Source organism: Furipterus horrens, unplaced genomic scaffold, assembly GCF_987537825.1.
Source record: "Furipterus horrens unplaced genomic scaffold, mFurHor1.1.pri manual_scaffold_2, whole genome shotgun sequence".
NCBI classification, from domain to species: domain Eukaryota; kingdom Metazoa; phylum Chordata; class Mammalia; order Chiroptera; family Furipteridae; genus Furipterus; species Furipterus horrens.
The window spans coordinates 172,849,515-172,857,589 of NW_028327172.1; the positions used below are offsets into that span (position 1 = coordinate 172,849,515).

At 41.9% G+C, this 8,075-nt stretch overlaps 1 pseudogene; it reads right to left on the reverse strand.

Annotated features, from left to right (window-relative positions):
- Nucleotides 1-2,809: 2,809 nt before the first annotated feature.
- On the reverse strand, nt 2,810-6,909 carry LOC150020000 (serine/threonine-protein kinase Nek4-like; annotated as a pseudogene).
- Between the last annotated feature and the right edge of the window lie 1,166 nt (nt 6,910-8,075).

Sequence of the window (8,075 nt, forward strand, 5' to 3'; positions counted from 1 at the left end):
GAAGGACAGATACAGTGCTTTCCAGACAAGGTAAAGCTAAAGGAGTTCATCATTACCAAGCCATTATTATATAAAATATTAAAGGAACTTATTTAAGAAAAAGATCAAACCTATGAATATTAAAATGACAAAAGTCTCACAACTATCAACAACTGAATCTAAAAATTAAAAACAAACTAAGCAAACAACTAGAACAGGAACAGAATCATAAATATGGACATCATATGAAAGGTTATCAGCGCAGAGGGGAAATGAGGAGAATGGGGAAAAAGGTACAGGGTTTAAAAAGCATAATTGGTAGAATAGAAAAGGAAATGGAGAAGCCAAAGAACTTATATGCATGACCCCTGGACATGTACTAAAGTGGGGGAGGTTCTGGAAGGAAGGGGAGATTTCTGGAAGGAAGAGGGATACTGAGCAGAGAGGGGCTAAGGGGAAAAAATTGGGATAACTGTAATAGCACAATCAATAAAATATACTTAGAAAAACAAAATTAGAAGAATTAACTGTGTTCATTGACATAAATCTATACACTTTGTCACTGTTTTTATTAGGGTACAGAGAGCTTTGACATTCTCTGGTATAAAGCCAAATCTCTGAGGCCTGAACCATACACACAGCAAATATTGTAACCTAGGATCTTTAAAAACCCTACCTTAAGATCAGCAATATGGTTGTACTTTCTATTCACTTAGAATACTCTGACTCTCCGACAGTCCAGGTTTAGAGTTCATATGCAGAATCCTTTGCAACTACCTGAACTATTTGTTCCTCAGCTTTATTCTTAACATTACTTTGACTGACATGATCCTCTAATCATTTCACACCTGTCTAACTTTCTGTATTTGACCTATAACCTGCCTGCTCTATGACAATAGCCAGGTTCTCTCTCACTCACTTCCTTTGCACTCAGTTACACTGCCTGTTTGAAAGAAACTTCCAGATTTCTGCTATATACTTAAATAGCCATTACATGTCCTCATATTCCACCTTAACACAGTGGTTCAGAATTACTTGAAAGGCCTAAAATACAAATGTCCAAGTACCAAAACAAATCAATTAAATCAAAATCTATATATATAGGGCCTGAGGAACAGTGTTTTCTAAAAACCTCCAGGTGATTTTAGTGTACAGTGAGGGTTCAGAACCACTGACAGGATGAGGCACTGGTTCTACAATTATCAGTACCTGAGAATCAGTTGATAATCTTGATAAAAAATGAAAATTTAGATTCACGTTTAAATCCGAGATAGGTTCCAGTGATCAATGTTCTTAACAAGCAACAATAAATAATTCTGATACAGGTAGATTTAATCCTTAGATCACATCAGGAATATACTTCCCTAGGAGTAGCCCTAATATAAAACTGAAATTTAAGAAACTAAATCTAGTCCTGGCTGGTGTGGCTCAGTGGACTAAGGTCGCCAGTTTGATTCCCAGTCAGGGCATATGCCTGGGTTTCAGACCAGGTCCCCAGTTAGAGGTGTGTGAGAGGCAATCGATTGATGTACCTCTTGCACCTCAATGTTTCTATTTCTCCCTCTCTTATCCTCTAAAAGATAAATAACTAAAATATTTTTTAAAAAGATCTAAATAAGACATGCCATTAATGTACTATGTATTGTACAGACAATACTCAGTCTAAAGAAGTAAAAGAATAACATGTAAAAAATTAATGTGAAAGATGACATTTTTTTAATGAGCATGGTAAGGGCAGGGAATAGTGTTTTATTCATCACTCTATGCCCAGCTCCAGGAAAATGACTAGAAAGGGAACATTTTATTAAAGTATTTTATGTGTGTGGATGTTTTCAAAAGTAAATTTTAAATGACATTTAAACAAAACATTTCTGGAGCATAACTCATTTTTAGAGTCCCTTTAATACAGAAGTGAAAATTTACTAAACAAGACTTGTTTTATAAAAATTGTTTTGTAGGTGGGGAATACCCCTTATAAACAACAATGAAATTTATGATATATAAGCATATATTTAAAACATGTGAAGACAACCAGTCTCTTCATGTACAAGAAACCAAACTTCAGGAGACAAATATTCCAACATAACTAAAAGGAGCTGGACTCTACTTACAAATTGCTTAACTGGAAAAGGAGTAAGAGTTTAAGTTATGTTTTCACTGATGGAAAAATAAATCTTAAAAAAAAACAGCATGTAAAAAATATTATTACAAAGTCAAAATATCTATTAGTTTCAATTCTGGTATACCCCCAATGAGGTACATATTACAGAAGCAGAATGTTCAATGTCCATATATGGAAAGAGGGAATTCAATTGCTCAAATACTAGATACAACTTCATATTCTTTAAATCTATTCCCAGAATCTTGAATTGACTTTTTTAAAAAATAATTTATCAACTACTACCTAAGATTATTAAAAATGAGAAGTAGTATCACTAGATATATTATATCATTTATTTCTCCTATTGCTTTTATCACTATAGTATAATAGAAAACTTCCAATCCAATATTACATGGTCCTATATTCAAGCTAATTAGTACCTTAAAAAATAAAGTTCTAGATAAAAGTTTTGCGGTTTAAGGCTCAATATATAGTCACCAAACAAAGTCTTGGATTTTTCCTCACACAGAAAATAAGATAGCCAAAGTTTCTTTCTTTTGTGAGCTTGCTTCATAGTTGTTCTGTACCAGTTTTTTCTAGTAATAAAAAAACCCAAAAAGATATTAGGATGGTGAATACTCTCCAGCCATCATTGTAAGTTTGTTTCTCTTTAAGACAAAAACCTTTGAATATAGGTCTTTAGTTCTGGCAGCATATTAGAATAAATTTTCAAAAATTCACGTTTTCTTCAAAAAATATTGATTGGTGAGCGTTCACACTGTAAGTCATATACTTTTCACCCACGTGCTCCCACAAATGTTTCTCTCTCTCCAATTCATCCTCCTCTTCCAAAAGATCATACGCCTGCTCTAAAAGCTGAATCCCCAGGCCCTGGAATACATCAGTTCTCAAGACTTAAACTGTTCTTCTGATCTTTTCAGAACCTGGCATGATAACTAAATGTAGCTCTTCAAAATGGAGTTCTTCCTGTTCTTCAACTTACCCATGAAGTGTCAGTGTGTCCAATAATTCCAATGAAGTTTAAATTTTGACACTGGATCAGGTACTGGGAGATCCTTACAGCTCCCTTTAGAGTTCAATTTTAGGATCTGAGTCATCAGTTGTACCAAGTCACTCATTTCACCTGAATGACCTTTCCCCCTTTCTCAAATCCCCATCTGATTTATCAGTTGAACTTGTAGAAGAACTTAACTCCTCAGAGAAACAAATGGGTGAGTTTCCTTTTGTGAGCAAAGCTTCAGTCAGAAGACAACCATCGAGTGGGGAGGACTGGCTTTCCTCTTGTGGCTTCCCTGGTCCCGTTTCACTCAGAGAATCTCTCCTCACTGAGTGGCCTGAGGGAAATATCGCTTCCTGTGACTGCTTTAGTCTCCTCCTTTCTCTTGCTGATAATGGTCAATCCCTTGATGATGACATCTCACTGCTCCTTGAACTGCTCACAGACTCAGTGACCAACCTATTTTTGGTTTTCAGCCTCCTTTTGGATTGAAGTGACATCCATTTTTCCAACAGTGCAAAAAGGCGGCAAAAGTTGAGGCAGAACCTCTGGGAACTGTCTCTTTTCCCCCACTGTGCTCAATCTGTTGTCTTTTTTTCTGCCATCACTATCGAGACAGGGGAGGTTCAGACCCAGAGCTGTGTGGCTGTAAACCTGGTGGATTCTGTCCTGTCTTTCAGTAGTACATTCACCAGCAACTTGATCCTGGTCCTTTTGCTTTTGGTCTGTGTTGAGGGGCTGCAGAGGCTTTTCTTTTCTTTCCCTTCCCCACTGACACACCAGAGGACCATTCAGGCATTAGGTTTTCAGGCTGAGTGCTGGACTAGTGTTATCTTGCAGCCTCTCCTTCACTTGAGAAATACTGCATTTACCTTCTAGCTCATTAGACGCATCTAAGTGTCTTGGCTGATTCTCTTGAGCTAACCCATCACTCAAGTCCCTTTCTGTGGGTACAATGTCAATGTTCACTCTATTGATTGTGGTACTGCCCATGCCTGGTTTGCAGGTGTGGACTTTCAGATTTGTAGGTAGGTGTCTTCAAGGTGCCCATGACTGTGTTTCTCCTGGAATAAACCTTTCTCTTCATCCATTACATATGTCTTGGAGCCTTCAGAAGAGTGTGGTTAGTGGGAAACTACTTCATGATTTGTTTCAGCCTTTCCAGGAACCACTGAAGGAAAAGACTTGGATTTAGAGTTACCTTTTGTTTTTTTAATGTTTTATTGATTATGCTGTGGCAGTTGTCCCAATTTCTTTTCCCTCTGTTCCCCTCCACCCAGTGACCCCCCCCTCTAGTTGTTGTGCCCCCTACTTAGTCCATGCCCATTGGTTGTGCATATAATTCTTCTCAACATCTTCCTATCTACTACACTTCCTCCTACTATGCTTCTTAATTCCTGCACCATCTCCCTCCCTTTCCCCCCTTCACCCTCCCTGCTGACCTCCCCCCAATATGTTCCCCATACTGATAATTCTTTTTTCACTCTTGTTGTCTACTCAGTTTGCCTTTGTTTCGATTCCCTAGCTACTGTTGTTGGTTGCTGTGATATAGTTTTCATTTCAATGTGCATAGTTTTGATCCTCCTTCTCCTAAACAAGTCCCTTTAATATTTCATATAACAGTGGTTTGGGTCTGATGAACTCCTTCAGTTTTACTTTGTCCTGGAAGCACTTTCTCTGCCTTTCTATTCTGAATGACAGCTTCACTGGATAGGTTTTTGCTTTTCATTACTTTGAATATTTCTTGCCAGTCCTTTCTTGCCTGCAGAGTCTCCTTTGAGAAATCAGCTGATAGTCTAATTGGGACCCCTTTGTACATAATTCTCTTCTTTTCTCTTGCTGCTTTTAAGATTCTCTCTTTATCCTTAATTTTTGACATTTTGATTATAAAGTGTCTTGGAGTGGTTCTCCCTGGATCTAGTTATTTTGGAACTCCCTGTGCTTCCTGAGCCTGTAAATCTATTTCCTTCCCCAAGTTAGGGAAATTCTGCTTGTTTTTTCACCTAATTTTTCAATTTGTAGTTCTTCTTCACCCTCTGGCAACTCTATAATTTGGACGTTGTCTCGCTTATAGCTGTCGCAGAGGTTTCTGAGCCTCTCCTCATTTTCCTCACTTTTTGTTTCCTCTTTCTGCACTGGTTGGCTGTTCCTTCCCTATGTTCCATTTGTTGATTTGATCCCTGGTTTTCCTTTCCTCACCACTTGTTTCATATGTGTTTTCATTCATTTCAGCAGGACTTGCCTTCATTCCTTCCCCATCTTGACTAAGATCCGCTGTTAGTTCTGTAAGCTTTCTTATAACTATAGCTCTGAACTGAGCCTCAGAAAGATTATCTATCTTCTGGTCTGATAGATCATGTATTTGCTATCTGGTCAGCTGTGTGATTGGGATCTCTATCATGATCCCTGCCATCCTGACAGTTTTTATTTACCTTTCCTTCTTGGGTAGAGCTGTCACACCACCTACACTATAGGGGGCGGAGCCCTGTGCACTTATTACTACCAGGCAACCCTTCTCACCACACTGTGGTGTTTTTTGCGGGGGCGGGGGTCCCAGATAGATTCCTGCCGTTCACTCTCTGCTGAGGACCGGGAGCCCCCTCCTCCATCCCCATGCCCTCTTGGCCTCACAGTCCAAGGCAATGGGGGTCTTCCTTCTCTGGTGTTGGAGTCATGAGCTGATGGGTTTGGTCTGCAGCTGGGGTGCTCCCAGGTGCTTCTCTCCTCCCCTTAAATACGGGTGTCTATGCTTACCTTGTCCCACCACTGTTGCCGCTGCCGCCACCAGCACAGCTTGACCTCTGCACCCTAGCTTTGCCCCTCCTACCCATCCAGACAAGCACCACTTCTTAATAACTTTATACATTGGACTTCCATGTAGCTTTATTTTCTGGAAGTTCCGGTTATTTCTGGTTTTGCAGTAGCTTTAGTCCTTCTTATTTGTGGAGGGAGAAAGAGCATGTCAGTCTAAGCCTTCATCTTGGCCAGAAGTCCTAGAGTTGCCATTTTTAATATTATTTTTGGAAGTCTTTGCCTTTGTGGCCTCCAAAAATAATGAGATTTGGCACTTTATGTAGGGCTGCCTCAGGATGCTCCTCACAGAGGATCTTTCTTCAGACCTTTTGCTCAGCATTGTTCTTATCAGTTCTGCCAGCTCTGGGCTATAATCTTTTGGCATTGGTGGCAGCTTTCCTTCAATAATCTGATCAGCTAAAGAATTCAGGTCTTTTGCATTGAAAGTATGCTTCAGAATGGCCATTCCGTAAACACAGCATCCCAGAGCCCAAACGTTGTAAAGTTTGTTTGAGAACAATTCAGTTCTCATATATAGTAGGGTGCTAGCCATAGTGCAATGGTACTAGGGCAGTTCCCAGGTCACCACTTTGGTATTTGTTCTTGTTAGGAAGACATTTAGAGTTTTCAGATCTCAGTGAAGGATGTGTTTTTCATGTAAATACTGCAGAGCCATGGCGATCTGAACAAACCATTTCACCACCTGACTTTCAGGCAGAAGCTGCCCTTTCTGCTCCTTGAGCTTTCAGTACAGATCATCTCCTTCACGGAAGCCCATGACAATGTACAGCAGACCTTCCCCTCCCTCCCATGACTCCTTGTAGGTGACAATATTGGGGTGCTTCAGCTGAGACAAGAGCTGAGCTTCCTGTTCAGCAGCTCGTTGCTCTCAGCTGGAGGCATTTCAGAGGTTCAGTTTCTGGATGACCTGCTGCCTGCTGTCCCACTGGTGCCCGGAGAATGTCACCTCCCCGCAACTTCCCCTGCCCACAACATGCAGATGGGCATCCAAGGGCATGTTCCCAGCACAGGGCAACAGTTGGGGTGCAGCGGCGATGGCAGCAGAAGGCAGGGCAGCAGGCCACAGCGAGAAGCCCAGCACACACCACAGAAGCTGCAGTGCCCAGGGCTGCAAAGATGACCTGGCCTGGGCGCCAGCATGAAGACATGGCCCACAGCGACACCACAGCCACAGCGATCCCAGCTGGCGCCTGAACGAGAACGTATTGCTGGTAATGTGATGCACTATGTATCAAGAAACACTATATTTCAGAGAGGATCCAAGATGGCGGAGGAGTAAGTGGAAGCTACACTAACCTCCTCCCAGGACCAGTCTGGATTTACAACTTAATTTTGGAGAAATCATCTGGAATAACCAATGGAACACTAGCTGGAAAGAAGTCTTATAACCACGGAGAGACAGAAAAGGCCGCTACATCACAACGTGACCGGTAGGGAGTGCGGAGACACGGAAGGGCTGGCTGGGCTCACACGGGTGGCTGCTGAAGGGACTGAGAAACAGCTCAGCAGCCGGGGATTCCCCCTGAGAAGGGCAGGGTCTAAACCCCCAGCTGGGCTTCCCAGCCTACAGCGACAGAGTGGAAAGTAAAATAGTATCAGCTGTGAAAAGCGAAAAGCCACAGGCTTTCTTGCTAGCCGGAGAGAAACAGCAGGAGAAAAAGAGCTCTTAAGTGGATCACATACGAAAATATTTTGGCCACCACTTACCCTGGGCTCAAGCGGAGGGAAGGCAGAGAGGACTGGAGACACTTGGGGAGAATTTGGCACGGTGGCTTTGAGGGGAGAACTGGAGGAGCAGCTGACTGGGTCCCAGTGCTGACTCATCCCCAGTACTGCGGGTAGACCATTCCCCTCCAAGTGGCGTCAGCCTGAGGGGAAGCAAAAGCCCTGCCTACAGGAATTAAGCTGCCACACCCACAGTTCTTAAGCCTGACAGCTAATCACAGATTGAATAGATTAACAATCAAAGAAGACAGACAACAGCAGTATATCCCTGGAAGTCTCCAACAGGCTGCCTAGGGCCAGACTGGTACATGATCTGACGCCACCAGAGGCAGATCCAGGAAGTGCAGATCATTCCAAGAAGCACCAACAAACAATAGGAGTCAAAAAAATGGGGAGACAGAGAAACAACCTCCCATCAAAAGGAAAGGTAGAATCCCC